At 46.7% G+C, this 17,347-nt stretch overlaps 1 pseudogene; it reads left to right on the top strand.

Moving 5' to 3' along the window:
• The window catches only part of LOC115197237 (protein unc-119 homolog A-like), a 64,383-nt pseudogene that overhangs the window by 32,377 nt on the left and 14,659 nt on the right, over positions 1–17,347 (top strand).

Raw genomic sequence — 17,347 nt, 5'->3', positions numbered from 1 at the left:
TCCCAGCTGTGATGTACCTGTACTGACCTCGCCTTCTGGATGGTAGCGGTGTGAACAGGCAGTGGCTCAGGTGGTTGTTGTCCTTGATTAACTTTTTGGCCTTCCTGTGACATCGGGTGCTGTAGGTGTCATGGAGGGCAGGTAGTTTGCCCCCGGTGATGCGTTGTGCAGACCGCACCACCCTCTGGAGAGCCTTGCGTTTGAGAGCGGTGCGGTTGCCACACCAGGCTGTGATACAGCCCAACAGGATGCTCTCGATTGTGCATCTGTAAAAGTTAGTGAGGGTTTTGGGTGACAAGCCACATTTCTTCAGCCTCCTGAGGTTGAAGAGGCACTGTTGCACCTTCTTCACCACACTATTTGTGTGGGTGGACCATTTCAGTTTGTCTGTGATGTGTACGCCGAGAAACTTAAAACTTTCCACCTTCTCCACTACTGTCCCTTCGATGTGGATAGGGCGGTGCTCTCTCTGCTGTTTCCTGAAGTCCACAATCAACTCCTTTGTTTTGTTGACGTTGAGTGAGAGGTTGTACGCTATAGATTCAGGGTAGATATTGAATGTACAGTAGCTGGGTTACAGTGCATTCAGTAATTATTCATACCCCTTGACTTATGCCACATTTTCTTGTGTTACAGCTTGATTTGTTTTTTTTACACACAATTACCTATGTTTTTGGAAATGTTTGCAAAGGTATTGAAAATGAAATACCTCATTTACAGTGCATTCGCGAAGTATTCAGACCCCTTGACTTTTTCCACATTATGTTACATTAGTCTTATTAAAAAATTGATTAAATAAAAATAAATCCTCAGCAATCTACAAACAATACCCCATAATTGTCACGCCCTGACCTTAGAGATCCCTTTTATTCTTGTAACGCCCTGGCCATAGAGAGCGTTTTTTTTGGTTAGGCCAGGGTGTTACATTGGGTGGGCGTTCTATGTTCCTTTCTCTATGTTTTTGTTTTTCTTTGTTTTGGGCCGTGTGTGGCTCCCAATCAGGCACAGCTGAAGCTTGTTCTTGCTGATTGGGAGTCACACATAAGGAGCATGTTTTTCCTTTGGGTTTTGTGGGTAATTGTTTCTGTTCAGTGTGTTTCCTGTCAGTACTGTTTGGCTGTCGGTTTTCCTGTTTTTTTGTATAGTGTTCTCTTTGTTTGAATTAAATGTCAAGATGAACACTAACTCCGCTGCACCTTGGTCTTCTTCCGACGACAGCCCTTACAGAATTACCCACCAAAAACGGACCAAGCAGCGGAGGAAGGAGAGGCACCAGGAGAAGGACTCATGGACTTTGGAGAAAATGGAGAGGATCGTTCAGGATTCCTGGAGATGGGAGAAATTACTGGACGAAGGTGGACCATGGGCTCAAGCTGGGAATTATCGCCGCCCGCAGTGGGAGATCGAGGCAGCGAGAGCTGAGAGGCGCTGGTATGAGGAAAGGGAGCGCAGCAGACACGAGAGGCAGCCCCAAAAAACATTTTGGGGGGAGGCACACGGGGAGATTGGCGGAGTCAGGCGGTAGACCTGAGCCAACTCCCCGTGCTTACCGGAAGCAGCGTGGTACTGGTAAGATACCGTGTTATGCTGTGGAGCGCATGGTGTCCCCAGTGCGCGTTCAAAGCCCGGTGCGCTTCATACCAGCCCCCCGCAAGTGCCATGCGAGTGCAGGCATTGAGCCAGGGTGGATGGTGCCAGCTCAGCGCGTCTGGTCTCCAGTGCGCCTCCTCGGTCCAGGTTATCCTGCGCCGGCGTTGCGCACTGTGTCTCCAGAGCGCTGGGAGGGTCCAGTTCGCCCAATGCCTGCTCTCCGCCCGTGCCGGGCCAAAGTGGGCATTCAGCCTGGAGTGTGGGTAAAGAGCGTCCGTACCAGAACTCCAGTGCTCCCCCACAACCCGGTTTATCCTGTGCCTCCTCCTCGGACCAGGCCTCCAGTGGGTCTCCCCATCCTGGTCCGTCCTGTGCCACCTCCCAGGACTAGGCCTCCAGTGGGTCTCCCCATCCTGGTCCGTCCTGTGCCACCTCCCAGGACTAGCCCTCCAGTGGGTCTTGCCAGTCCGGAGCCGCCAGAGCTGCCCGCCAGTCCGGAGCCGCCAGAGCTGCCCGCCAGTCCGGAGCCGCCAGTGCCGTCCGCCAGTCAGGAGCCGTCAGAGCCGCCCGCCAGTCAGGAGCCGCCAGAGCCGTCCGCCAGTCAGGAGCCGCCAGAGCCGCCCGCCAGTCAGGAGCCGCCAGAGCCGCCCGCCAGTCAGGAGCCGCCAGAGCCGCCCGCCAGTCAGGAGCCGCCAGAGCCGCCCGCCTGTCCGGAGCCGCCAGAGCCGCCCGCCAGTCAGGAGACGCCAGAGCCGCCCGCCAGTCAGGAGACGCCAGAGCCGCCCGCCTCTCCGGAGCCGCCAGAGCCGCCCGCCTGTCCGGAGCCGCCAGAGCCGCCCGCCTGTCCGGAGCCGCCAGAGCCGCCCGCCTGTCCGGAGCCGCCAGAGCCGTCCGCCTGTCCGGAGCCGCCAGAGCCGTCCGCCTGTCCGGAGCCGCCAGAGCCGCCCGGTGAGTCCTGTGCCTACGCCTAGGGCCAGGCCTCTTTCATGTCTCCCAAGCCTGGTGAGTCCTGTGCCTGTGCCCAGGGCCAGGCCTCCTTCATGTCTCCCCAGCCTGGTGAATCCTGGGCCAGAGCCGCCAGAGCCGCCCACCAGCCCGGAGCCGCCGGAGCCGCCAGAGCCGCCAGAGCCGCTCGCCAGACTGGTGAGTCCTCTGCCTGCACCCAGGGCCTGGCCTCCTTCATATCTCCCCAGCCTGGTGAATCCTGGGTCAGTGCCACCGGAGCCGCCAGGGACGCCCGCCAGCCGGGCGCAACCAGGGTTGCCCGCCAGCCAGGCGCAACCATCACCGCCCGCCAGCCGGGCGCAACCAGGGTCGCCCGCCAGCCGGGCGCAGCCATCGCCGCCCGCCAGCCGGGCGCAGTCAGGGTCGCCCACCAGACCTTCGGCGCGGCCAGGTGTGCCACCTAAGAGGGCAACACCAGGGGTGGAGCAGAGGCCACGTCCCGCACCTGAGCCGCCGCCATAAGAAGGCCCACCCGGACCCTCCCCTTCAGAGTCAGGTTTTGTGGCCGTTGTCCGCACCTTTGGGGGGGGGGGTACTGTAACGCCCTGGCCATAGAGAGGGGTTTTTTGTTCTTTATTTTGGTTAGGCTAGGGTGTTACATTGGGTAGGCGTTCTATGTTCCTTTCTCTATGTTTTTGTATTTCTTTGTTTTGGGCCGTGTGTGGCTCCCAATCAGGCACAGCTGAAGCTCGTTGTTGCTGATTGGGAGTCACACATAGGGAGCATGTTTTTCCTTTGGGTTTTGGGGGTAATTGTTTCTGTTCAGTGTGTTTCCTGTCAGTACTGTTTGGCTATCGGTTTTCCTGTTTTTTGTATAGTGTTCTCTTTGTTTGAATTAAATGTCAAGATGAACACTAACTCCGCTGCACCTTGGTCTTCTTCCGACGACAGCCCTTACAATTCTCTATTTGGTTAGGTCAGGGTGTGACTAGGGTGGGAAATCTATGTTACTTATTTCTATGCTGGCCTGATATGGTTTCCAATCAGAGGCAGCTGTCTATCGTTGTCTCTGGTTGGGGATCATATTTAGGCAGCCTTTTCCCACCTGTTGTTTGTGGGATCTTATTTTGAGTTAGTGCATGTTGCACCGCTGTTGTCACGGTTTGTTGTTTTGTTTATAGTTTGTTGTATATCTTGCTTAGTTTCACATATTAATAAAGATGTGGAACGATACTCACGCTGCGCCTTGGTCCTTCTCTACACACAAACGTGACAATAATGACAAAGTAAAAACTGTTTTTTAGACATGTTCAGAAATACAATATTTACATATTTATTCAAACCATTTGCTATGACACACAAAATTGAATTCAGGTACATCCTGTTTCCATTGATCATCCTTGAGATGATCCTACAACTTTATTGGAGTCCATCTGTGGTAAATTCAATTGATTGGACTTGATTTGGAAAGGCACACACCTGTTTATATAAGGTCCCACTGTTGACAGGTTTAATTGAGATTCTTCAAAGTAGCCAGCCTTTGCCTTGATGACAGCTTTGCACACTCTTGGCATTCTCTCAACCAGCATCATGAGGTAGTCACCTGGAATGCATTTCAACTAACAGGTGTGCCTTGTTAAATTGTGGAATTTATTTCCTTCTTAATGTGTTTGAGCCAATCAGTTGTGTTGTGACAAGGTACGGGTGGTATACAGAAGATAGGCCTATTTGGCAAAATTCGAAATTGTGTTTTTTTACATTGGTTTAACAGGCACTGAGCAACAAAATGGCATATCATACACTGCATTTGAGGAACTATGTGAAAGTAATTCTGCTTTGAATGTTGATAAACTTGTAACCTCACTTTTGAGATAAAGGCCAAAATATAATGTTTTGGTACCTACTGGAGAGCTCTTCTTTGTCTACACCCATTCAGCATCGTTCTCACCCTCTTAAGCTTTAGTCCCCACCCAAACTCCAACCATTTTACTCGCCCTAGCAGAGCTGGTTAGGCTGTTTTCATGTTATTCAGAGCATTGGTGACTATAACTGTGCTGCTTACAACAATTTATTACGCTTTTTTGCCAACGTTTACTGACACCGGCCATGGGTGTTGAGCGTTCGTAAATTCATCATTTATTCTGAGCTTTGGCACACTCAGATGAGAGTGCTCTGAAATCGGAGTAGATGGCCAGACTGAATTTACGAACAAACCCGAAATGGTTACTTGCACAGTGGAGTCTTTTGTTAAGACATTTAGCTAGCTAGCTAGGTAAACAATGAACCATAATCTCAACTCATGATGTTACTACCCTGCTTGAATCTGCAGGTAGCTAACCAACCAGGTTCAATGTTAGCTAGCTAACATTAGGCCATAACTAGCAATGCAAATGGCTCTGAGATACGAGTAACAAGATCATACACATAACGTTAGCTAGTGAGCCAGCCAGCTAATGTTCGCTAGCTAACAGTACACTTTATGAAACCACTTTCAAAATTAGAAATGTGTAATGTCTGAAAATGTAGCTAGCTAGACTATCTTACCCGTATTCATCATGGATGGACACGTCTCCTGTCACGGATAGAAAATAAAACATAGAATGCCCACCCACCTATCACACCCTGGTCTAGCTAAACAGAGAAAACACAGTTCTCCTAGGTCAGTGTGACATCATGAATGGACACGTCTGCTGTCGGTTGCCATGGTTGTACTATCTCCTTAGCTATCATACTCAAATTCCACTGATTTCAAAACTAGGTCCTCCAGAAAGTGGAGAGCAACACTTATGCAGTTTTACTATGCGATACATTGACACAAAAAGAAGTGTTAGACAGGATTACCTACACATACTGACCAGCTCAAATAGACAGAACCGTGCTATATAGTAGACAAATCCAAACTCCTCTCTCAGCATGTCCAGCCCACTCATTATCTCAGACAATCATGGCTAGCAGAAAGGTTCCTGTTTTTTTCTGTGGCTAAACCAACTAGGCTCGTAATTTAACAATTTTATTTGTATTTACAGATGACATACACGTTTGTTATTAAGGCACATGAAAGATCACATGTTCGAGAAGGCATTTCTGCCAATTAAGGCATTTTGATTTAAAAAAAAGTTTACGTTGAAATGGCGACATATGCCTAGTTTCTTGAAATGGGCCACATATTATGGCAAGAACAGCTCAAATAAGCAAAGAGAAATGACAGTCTATCATTACTTTAAGGCATGAAGGTCCGTCAATCCGGAAAATGTCAAGAACTTTGAAACTTTCTTCAAGTGCAGTCACAAAAATCATCAAGTGCTATGATGAAACTGGCTCTCATGAAGACCGCCACAGGAAAGGAAGTTCATTAGAGTTACCAGCCTCAGAAATCATCATTTAACTGCACCTCAGATTGGACATCAAAGAGTTCAAGTAACAGACACATCTCAACATCAACTGTTCAGAGGAGACTGTGTGATTCAGGCCTTCATCATATAATTGCTGTAAAGAAATCACTACTAAAGGACACCAATGAGAAGAAGAGACTTGCTTGGGCAAAGAGACATGAGCAATGGACATTAGACCGGTGGATATCTGCTTTTTGGTCTGATTTTGAGATTTTTGGTTCCAACCGCCATGTCTTTGTGAGATGCAGAGTAGGTGAATGATGATCTCCGCATGTGTGGTTTCCACCGTGAAGCATGGAGGAGGAGGTGTGATGGTGTGGGGGTACTTTGCTGGTGACACTGTCTGTGATTTATTTAGAATTCAAGGCACACTTAACCAGCATGGCTACCCCAGCATTCTGCAGCTATACGTCATCCCATCTGGTTTGCGCTTAATGGGACTATCATTTGTTTTTCAGCAGGACAATTACCCAAAACACACCTCCAGTCTGTGTAAGGAGAGTGATGCAGTGCTGCATCAGATGACCTGGCCTCCACAATCACCTGACTTCAAACCAATTGAGATGGTTTGGGATGAGTTGGACCGCAGAGTGAAGGAAAAGCAGCCAATAGGTGCTCATCATATGTGGGAACTCCTTCAAGACTGTTGGAAAAGCATTCCAAGTGAAGCTGGCTGAGAGAATGCCAAGAGTGTGCAAAGCTGTCATCAAGGCAAAAGGTGGCTACTTTGAAGAATTGATTTGTTTAACACTTTTCTGGTTACTGCATGATTCCATATGTGTTTTTCATAGTTTTGATGTCTTCACTATTAATATACAATGTATAAAATAGTCCAAATAAAGACAAACCCATGAAGGTGTGTCCAAACTTTTGACTGGTACCGTAGATATTCACACCCATGATTTAAAATCATCTTTGGCAGTGATTACAGCTGTGAGTCTTTCTGGGTAAGTCTCTAAGTGCTTTGCACACCTGGATTATGCAACATTTGCCCATTATTATTTTAATAATTATTCAAGCACTGTCAAATTGGTTGTTGATCATTGCTAGATAGTTCTTGCTATAGATTTTCAACTAGATTTAAGTCAAAACTGTAACTAGGCCACTCAGGAACATTCAGTCTTGGTAAGCAACTTCACTGTATATTTGGCCTTTGTATAATACAAACAGGCAAACATGTATTGGAACATATTTATTCTGTACAGGCTTCCTTCTTTTTACTCTGTCATGTAGGTTAGTATTGTGGAGTAACTAAAATGTTGTTATTCTATCCTCAGTTTTCTCCTATCACAGCCATTAAACTCTGTAACTGTTTTAAAGTCACCATTGGCCTCATGGTGAAATCTCTGAGTGATTTTCTTCCTCTGTACGCCCTAACAGAGAAAAAAAGCATCTGTGGAAGACACACACACAAAAACACCCACCAAATAAAACACCTAGCACAGACACACAAACATGCAAGCAAAAACAGGAAACCGACAACAAAGGACAAACCACTTCAGTCACGCTACAATAAGTCCCTCTCGCACTCTCTCTCTCTCACACACACACACACACACACACACACACACACACACACACACACACACACACACACACACACACACTACATAAAGTTGAAGTCGGAAGTTTACATACAGTTAGGTGGGAGTTATTAAAACTCGTTTTTCAACCACTCCACAAATTTCTCGTTAACGAACTGTAGTTTTTGCAAGTCGTTTAGGACATCTACTTTGTGCATGACACAAGTAATTTTTCCAACTATTGTTTAGAGACAGATTATTTAACTTATAATTCACTGTATCAAAATTCCAGTGGGTCAGAAGTTTACATATACTAAGTTGTCTGTGCCTTTAAACAGCTTGTAAAATTCCAGATTATGATGTCATGGCTTTAGAATCTACTGATAGGCTAATTGACATCATTTGAGTCAATTGTGGGAGGTAGCCTAGTGGTTAGAGCGTTGGACTAGTAACCAAAAGGTTGTTAAAGCTCAAATCCCTGAGCGGACAAGGTAAAAATCTGTTGTTCTGCCCCTCAACAAGGCAGTTAACCCGCTGTTCCTAGGCTGTCAATGAAAATAAGAATTTGTTCTTAACTGACTTGCCTAGTTAAATAAATAAACATTTTGATATGTGGATGTATTTCAAGGCCTACCTTCAAACTCAGTGCCTCTTTGTTTGACATCATGGGAAAATCTAAAGAAATCAGCCAAGATCTCCGAAAAATATTGTAGACCTCCACAAGTCTGGTTCATCTTTGGGAGCGTGGCCTCTCTTCCACCCTTGGCGTCGCCCTCTTAGGTGGCGCACCTGGCCGCGCCGAAGGTCTGGCGGGCGACCCTGACTGTGCCCGGCTGGCGGGCGGCCCTGGTTGCGCCCGGCTGGCGGGCGGCGATGGCTGCGCCCGGCTGGCGGGCGACCCTGGTTGCGCCCGGCTGGCGGGCGTCCCTGGCTGCGCCCTGCTGGCGGGCGTCCCTGGCTGCGCCCAGCTGGCGGGCGTCCCTGGCGGCTCCGGCGGCACTGACCCAGGATTCACCAGGCTGGGGAGATATGAAGGTGGCCTGGCCCTGGGCGCAGGCACAGGACTCACCAGTCTGGCGGGCGGCTCTGGCGGCTCCGGGCTGGCGGGCGGCTCTGGCGGCTCTGGCCCAGGATTCACCAGGCTGGGGAGACATGAAGAAGGCCTGGCCCTGGGCACAGGCACAGGACTCACCAGGCTGGGGAGACATGAAAGAGGCCTTGCCCTAGGCGTAGGCACAGGACTCACTGGGCTGGCAGGCGGCTCTGACTGCTCTGGACAGGCGGGCGGCTCTGGCGGCTCCGGACAGGCGGGCGGCTCTGGCGGCTCCGGACAGGCGGGCGGCTCTGACGGCTCCTGACTGGTGGGCGGCTATGGCGGCTCCTGACTGGCGGGCGGCTCTGGCGGCTCCTGACTGGCGGGCGGCTCTGGCGGCTCCGGATTGGCGGGCAGCTCTGGCGGCTCCGGACTGGCGGGCAGCTCTGGCGGCTCCGGACTGGCGGGCAGCTCTGGCGGCTCCGGACTGGCGAGACCCACTGGAGGCCTGGTCCGAGGAGGCGGCACAGGAGAGACCAGGATGAGGTGACCCACTGGAGGTCTGGTCCGTGGAGCAGGCACAGGACTGACCAGGATGGGGAGACCCACTGGCGGCCTGGTCCGTGGAGCAGGCACAGGACTGACCGGGATGGGGAGACCCACTGGAGGCCTGGTCCGAGGAGGAGGCACAGGACTGACCAGGATGGGGAGACCCACTGGAGGCCTGGTCCGTGGAAGCGGCACAGGAGAGACCAGGATGGGGAGACCCACTGGAGGCCTGGTCCGTGGAGCAGGCACAGGCCTGACCAGGATGGGAGACATGCAGGAGGCCTGGTTCTGGGCGCAGGCACAGGATAGACCGGGTCCTGAAGACGCACTGGAGGTCTAGAACGCACGGCCTGCCCAACCCATCCTGGCTCGATGCCCAATCTCCCCCGGCAGATGTTAGGAGCTGGGATGTCACGCACCGGGCTCTCAACGCGTACTGGGGACACAGTGCGCTTTACTGCATAACACGGTGCCTGACCAGTACTACGTTGCCTCCTGTAAGCACGGGGAGCTGGCTCAGGTCTCCAACCTGACTCTGCCACACTCCCCGTGTGCCCCCCCCAAAACATTTTTGGGGCTGCCTCTCGGGCTTCCTTGCCAGCCGTGTTCCCTCATTCCGTTGGTCCTTCTTTCCTGCTGCCTCCACTCTTCTGAGTGCCTCTACCTGTTCCCATGGGAGGCGATCCCTTCCGACCAGGATCTCTTCCCAAGTGTAGGATCCCTTGCCATCCAGGATGTCCTCCCATGTCCAGTCCTTTCTCTCCCTGGTCCAGGATCCTTGCTCCTCCTGGCGCTGCTCCTTCCTCCGCTGCTTGGTCCGTTGTTGGTGGATGATTCTGTAACGGCTGTCTGTGGAAGTAGACCAAGGTGCAGCAAAGGATGTGTTCATCATTAGAATTTTAATAGAACAACGTGAACACTATCCAAAAAACAAGAAAACTGACAGCCAAAACAGTCCTGTCAGGTGCAAACACTAACAGAAACAATTACCCCCAAAACCCAAAGGAAATACATGCTCCCTATGTGTGACTCCCAATCAGCAACAACTTGCTTCAGCTGTGCCTGATTGGGAGCCACACACGGCCCAAAACAAAGAAATACAAAAACATAGAAAAAGGAACATAGAATGCCCACCCAATGTAACACCCTGGCCTAACCAAAATAAAGAACAAAAACCCCTCTCTATGGCCAGGGCGTTACACAAGTAAATTACATGTCGGAAACAAAACATGACAGGCCTGATGGAAACAGAAAATTTGTCAGTAAACTTTACGAATGTCGACAAAACAAAATACACCAGACATGGTGGGATCTTTTTGTGTCGGTTAAATTAATTATGCGAGAAATGTCAGTGGAAACGCTTTTACGAGCAAATATTGTTGTGTGGTCCTCCCACTACGACTCATCGGGAAAGCATACAGTTTATTAGGCTACAGATAAAATAAGTGATGATGAACTTCACAGCGTGGTGAAAGTGCAAGGTGATGAGCTTGATGGTCCTTTCCAATAAAGGAAATCTTTATTGGAAAGATACTTAACTACCATTTGACAAATACAAATAACCTTGCTCTTTTGTCCATAAAAAATCATAATAATTGTGCTTTCAAGACAACTGGAACTCTGGGACAACTGGGGGAAAAATAGATCAAATCATAAAGTCAGAGATAATCAGGCCAGAAAGTCGAAGCTCTAGAAATAGGCTCAAGTTCCCCACCTGGAATTCCGAGTTGGATGACCGGTTAAAACAACTTTTCCCAGTTCCGAGTTGTCTTGAACACACTGAAGTCGGAAGTCGGAGATTTCCAAGTTCCGACTTTCCAGTTGTTTTGAACACAGCATAATGTCATCATGGGTACTCAACTCTTACCATACGAGATCCAGAGACTGCTGGTTTTCTTTTCTATCTCATAATTAATTGCACACACTTGGTGTCCCAGGTCTAAATCTGTCCCTAATTTGAGGGGAACCGATGAGCAACTCAATATTAGAAAGGTGTTGTTAATTTTTTGTGGACTGTGTAAATATCTGGGTATCTGGATTGATGAAAAGCTATCTTTCAAAAAGCATATTGATGAATAGGTTAAGAAGTTACGAATTAAAATGGGCCTCCTTTATAGGAATAGGGCATTCCTTTCGTTAAATAGCAGAAAACAAATAATTCAGTCGACATTCATTCTGGCTTCAGATTATGGCGATATCGTCTATATGAATGCAGCTGTCACTGTATTTAAACCATTGTAAACAGTTTATCATAATGCACTATCCTTTATTGCGGGTGATAGGTTGCGGGTGAAAGTAGGCTGGACCTCTTAAAACTCGCAGATCAATGCGCTGCTCTCTTTTTGTTTATAAAATCCTTACTTCATTATTGAATTACAGACATTTGAGTCACCAGACCCGATCACAGGTATGGCTAACTTTGGAGATCCCTTCGGTCTCCACAGAGTTAGGTTTAGTTTTTTTGCTTACTTTTTTTTCTTACTTGTGGAATGATCTCCAGAACTCTCTAAAGTTAAATGTTTTGGTGCCACTAGGGGCAGTTCAGACGGCTGGTTGAGGAATGTGTTTGTTTTTCATGATTGGATTTTGTAAGTTACTTTTCTTACATTTCTTGTAAATATTGTTTTTCTTTACTTTGGTATTGTGAATTTATATGATTGTGTGCCAGGCTCCCTTGTAAAAGAAGCCTTGGTCTCAATAGGATGTCCCTGTTTAAATAAGATGTAAATAAAGATAGAATATTGCTTTGGTAATCTCCTGCCTGTGTACTCCTAGTAACCTAACCTATTTACACTGTATGTGTGATCCTCAAGGTTATTGTTATGCACTCTGCATTGGCAACCATTTATTTAAAGACTTTTCAGAAACAGAGGATCAGTAGACGAAGACTTCCTTTCTTCTGTAAAGAAAGAAAATAGTATATAATTGTGTTTATATTAACATCCTTTCTTTCTCTCCTTTTCCCTGCCTTAACACCCCCTCTCCCTCCCTCCCTCCCTCCCTCCCTCCCTCCCTCCCTCCATCAGACTACTTATGTGGGCCAGGTCAGAATGTGTACAGCATTGACTTCACCAGGTTCAAGATCAGAGACATGGAGACAGGCACAGTGCTGTTCGAAATCACCAAACCTCCTCATACAGGTGAGACACACACACACACACACACAGGGGTCTGATTGGCCTATTATGATGAGTGTTACCTTTGAGTGTTATCTCTGTCTGTCTGTCTGTCTGTCTGTCTGTCTGTCTGTCTGTCTGTCTGTCTGTCTGTCTGTCTGTCTGTCTGTCTGTCTGTCTGTCTGTCTGTCTGTCTGTCTGTCTGTCTGTCTGTCTGTCTGTCTGTCTGTCTGTCTGTGCGTAGATAAAGCAGGAGATAAAAGCGCCATTGATCCAAACGCCGGGAGGTTTGTCCGCTACCAGTTCACCCCCGCCTTCCTCCGGCTAAGACAAGTTGGCGCCACGTAAGTCTAACCAATTAACTCACAAGGAGGTCTGTAACCCTAATCCCCATTTTACACAGAAGTCTAACCCTAACCCCCAATCTACACAAGTCTGTAACCCTAACCCCAAATTTACACATAAGTCTAAACCTAACCCTCAGTTTACACAGAAGTCTAACTCTAACCTACAAAGAGGGACGCATTTTAATCCCAAGGATATTGCCTCTTCCCCTCCCCCGCCCCCCCCTCTCTTTCTGCCTTTATCTCACCATCCTTCCCCTCTCTCAGTGTTGAGTTCACCGTAGGAGACATGCCCATAGAGAACTTCCGGATGATTGAGAGGCACTACTTCAGAGAGAAGCTGCTCAAAAGCTTTGACTTTGAGTTTGGCTTCTGTATGCCCAGTAGCAAGAACACTTGCGAACACATCTATGAGTTCCCCCCTCTGTCTGAGGATGTCAGTGAGTACACACACACACACACACACACACACACACACACACACACACACACACACACACAGCGAGAGAGAGAGAGAGGGGCCTGGGAAATGTGCTGATAGACAGTGGTTGTGTCCAAATACCCATACTTGCATCCTAAATAGTAGGCCATTTGAGTATACGAAAAAATTACGTTTAATAGTATGCAACATTTCCAAAATCGAGCATACTTTAAATGCCTGGATGTCATTAATTCCGGCTTTGACAAAAGCTGATCAATTAGATATGAGGATGTGCTACCAAAATCAATGAATAGCAGGAAACAATGCAATTGCACATGACTCATTCTCAGTATGCGAAAATAGAATTCTAGTTATAGTATGTACATTTTAAAAAATCGAGTATGGTTTAAATGCCAGGATGTTATACTCATTTTGGATCTTCGTCTAGTAGAATTCGATGCACACTTTTCCACAATACATTGGAAGAGGTGGGCTGCGAGTGAGAGGACATAGTTCTCTTCAAGTAGCCAAACAACAATACTAGGCTACTTAATTGGGAAGAGGCCGAATAGCAAAGCTTCTGCACAGGTGTTCAAATGTAGGCTAAGTAGTTTTGTTCTCCTTAACATGATCACAAGTATTGTATCGTAGCCTACTTGAAAACAGAAGTCTATATATTTGTTGTTTTACCCAAAGTGGATTTCTGTTTTCTCATTGAAAAGTGTTTCTGGTTTTCTTGGCCTTCGTCAGAGCTTCAAATAGATTAAATTAAGATTGTTTTGGTCAGTGTTTACACACAATACCCCATAATGTCAAAGTAGTTTTTACATTTTTACAAATTAATTACAAATGAAAGGCTGAAATGTCTTGAGTCAGTAAATAAGTATTCAACCCCTTTGTTATGGAAAGCCTAAATAAGCTCAGGAGAAAAACTGTGCATAAGAAGTCCCATAATAAGTTGCATGGACTCACTCTATGAGCAATAATAGTGTTTAACATGATTTTTTTATGACTACCTCGTCTCTGTACATACAAATATCTGTAAGGTCCCTCAGTCAAGCAGTGAATTTTAAGCACAGATTCAAGCACAAAGACCAGGGAGGTTTCCCAATACCTCGCTAATAAGGGCACCTATTGGTAGATGGGTAAAATGAAAAAATCTGACATTGAAGTTATTAGTTACACTTTAGATGGTGTATCAATATACCCAGTCACTGCAAAGATATAGGTGTTCTTCCTAACTAAGTTGCCGGAGAGGAAGGAAACCGCTCAGGATTTTCACCATGATGCCAATGGTGACTTGGCTGGGATCCAATACAACACATTACTGAGTATCACTCTCCATATTTTCAAGCATAGTGGTGGCTGCATCATGTTATAATGGGTATGTAATCGTTAAGGACTGGGGAGTTTTTCAGGATAAAAATAATCTTAGAGGAAACCTGGTTTAGTCTGCTTTTCACCACACTGGGAGATGAATTCACCTTTCAGCTGGACAATAACCTAAAACACAAGGCCAAATCTACACTGGAGTTGCTTACTAAGAAGACAGTGAACGCTCCTGAGTGGCCGTGTTACAGTTTTGACTTAAATCTACTTGAAAATCTATAGCAAGACCTGTCTAGCAATGATCAACAACCGATTTGACAGAGCTTGAAGAATTGTTTAAATAATAATGGGAAAATGTTGCACAATCCAGGTGTGGAAAGCTCTTAGAAATGTACCCTGAAAGACTCTGTAATCGCTGCCAAAGGTGCTTCTACAAAGTATTGACTCAGGGGTGTGAAAATTCAGACGTTTGATTGCAAATGCCGAGGGAGTCGAAAATAGAACACAGAAGGCTGTGTAATCTCTGAATTACATCTTCAAACTAAGGGCAAGCATCCGTGACAGAGACAGAGAAAGATCTGATGATTCTTATGGCATTGCACATGGTCAGTGTGAACCAGAGTGACTTGACACAATGGGCCAAGCAAGCTGTACAAACAAAACGGAAACGACAGAGGACGTCTTATTTTAAGAAATGGGTTGCAGTCTGCCGTGAAGCATTCATCCATGTATACGGGTAAGAGTCTAGCTGCATTTTCAGATATTAGAAGTTTCTCATTTTGTCAGAAAGTTGTTTTCATTGCAAGTTAACACATACTGTTAGCTAGCTAACATTGAACCTAGTTGGTTAGCTTTAGCTACCTGCAGATCATGGTGTATAGCAATGACAATTTGTTTCTATTGCTACTGTGTGAGGATTATGGTTCATTGTTTAGCTAGCAAGCTAGTAGCATGCCTAAACAAAATACTCCACTTCGCCAGATGATTACATGACCAATCAAGTTAGCCAGGTGTACAGTCGTGGCCAAAAGTTTTGAGAATAACACAAATATTAATTTTCCCAAAGTTTGCTGCTTCAGTGTCTTTAGATATTTTTGTGAGATGTTACTATGGAATACTGAAGTATAATTACAAGTGTCAAAGGCTTTTATTGACAATTACATGAAGTTAATGCAAAGAGTCAATATTTGCAGTGTTGACCCTTCTTTTTCAAGACCTCTGCAATCTGCCTTGGCATGCTGTCAATTAACTTCTGGTCCACATCCTGACTGATGGCATCCCATTCTTGCATAACCAATGCTTGGAGTTTGTCAGAATTTGTGGGGTTTTGTTTGTCCACCCGCCTCTTGAGGATTGACCACAAGTTCTCAATGGGATTAAGGTCTGGGGAGTTTCCTGGCCATGGACCCAAAATATTGATGTTTTGTTCCCCGAGCCACTTAGTTATCACTTTTGCCTTATGGCAAGGTGCTCCATCATGCTGGAAAAGGCATTGTTCGTCTCCAAACTGTTCCTGGATGGTTGGGAGAAGATCGCCCGGCAGATGTTAGGAGCTGGGATGTAGCGCACCGGGCGCTCAACACGTACTGGGGACACCGTGCGCTCTGCTGCATAACACGGTGCCTGACCAGTACTACGCTGCCTCCTGTAAGCACGGGAAGTTAGCTCAGAATTCCTTCCTGACTCAGGCCAACTTCTCGTGTGCCCCCCCCCCCCCCAATTTTTTTGGGGGGGGCTGCCTCTCATGCCTGCCTTGCCTCATACCACCGCCTCTCAGCTTTCGCTGCCTCCAGTTCCTCTTTCGGGCGGCGATATTCCCCAGCTTGTCTTTTCCGTCCATAATTTGTCCCTTTCCGTCCAGAATTTCCTCCCAAGTCCACGAATCCTGAACCCTCTGCTCCCTGTTACCACGCTGCTTGGTCCTCTTATGGTGGGTAGATCTGTAACGGTCATTGTGAACACAGGACCAAAACGCAGCGGGGATATGAATGCTCATCTTTTTTAATATTGAGAAAAGTGAACACTTACAAAATAAACAAAACAACGACTACACAGTTCCATAAGGCAAAGTAGCTATACGGAAAACATCTACCCATAAAACCCAAAGGAAAAACAGGCTACCTAAGTATGACTCCCAATCAGCAACAGCAACATACAGCTGTTCCTGATTGAGAGCCATACCCGGCCGAAACAAAGAAATCCCAAACATAGAAACACGGACATAGAATGCCCACCCAAATCACACCCTGACCAAACCTAAATAGAGACATAAAAAGGCTCTCTCAGGTCAGGGCGTGACACTTGTGGGGGCCGTAGAGCAAAACGGTGAACACCAGTGTGTTTGTGAGAGTCTCCCATTGTGTTCGTGAGAGTCATAATAGTAGGTGAAACTGTTCGAACGCTACAGATGTTTACGTGAGAAGACAGATATTCGGGATGTCTCATGGTCAGACAAAACCAGTCCTTTCACCCCAGATGCAGAAGTGTGACACTGGCAAAAAAATGTATATCTCTAGCTTAAACAAACAGATATTGATGGGAATTTTTGTTATGTTACTTAGATAGACAGTGTGTTAATCAACTCTAGTGGCTTAAGTGTTGTTAGATTACATAGTTACCTCAATCATTATTTCAAATAATTTCTGTGACATCACAGCAATTGCAGCAATTGCTAGCTAGCAGGCTCAGCTAAATAAAAATCCCTCTAGATACAGCCACTTCTCATAGTCATGTCATGAGATTTGTAAATTTGTAAATGAAAGAGGAATATAATAATAAGAATCGAATGGAGTTTCCCATCTCTGCATTTGGAGAATTTCTGGTGCAGCACAGATGGTGTGACAAAGGCATTTCCTAAAAGACCTGCTAACTTTCTTTGTTAATTTTAAGGTTGGAACCAACATGCACTACCTCCAGCAGGCAGAGAGGCAAGAATGATTCGTCCGCCAGCTCAGGGACAAGCTACAATTTTAACACCCCTGTGTAATGTTCAATGTAATTGCATTGCTGGACTTCTTGAAACTAAATGTATTTGTATTGTAAAAATGTTTTATTTCTAAAAGGAAATGTATTGTTTAAACATGTCTTTAATGTTTATTTGTTTTA

The sequence above is a fragment of the Salmo trutta genome, chromosome 7, assembly GCF_901001165.1.
Source record: "Salmo trutta chromosome 7, fSalTru1.1, whole genome shotgun sequence".
Classification (NCBI taxonomy): Eukaryota; Metazoa; Chordata; class Actinopteri; order Salmoniformes; family Salmonidae; genus Salmo; species Salmo trutta.
Note: the sequence above shows the minus strand (reverse complement) of the source record. Positions and strands in the feature narration are given on the sequence as shown.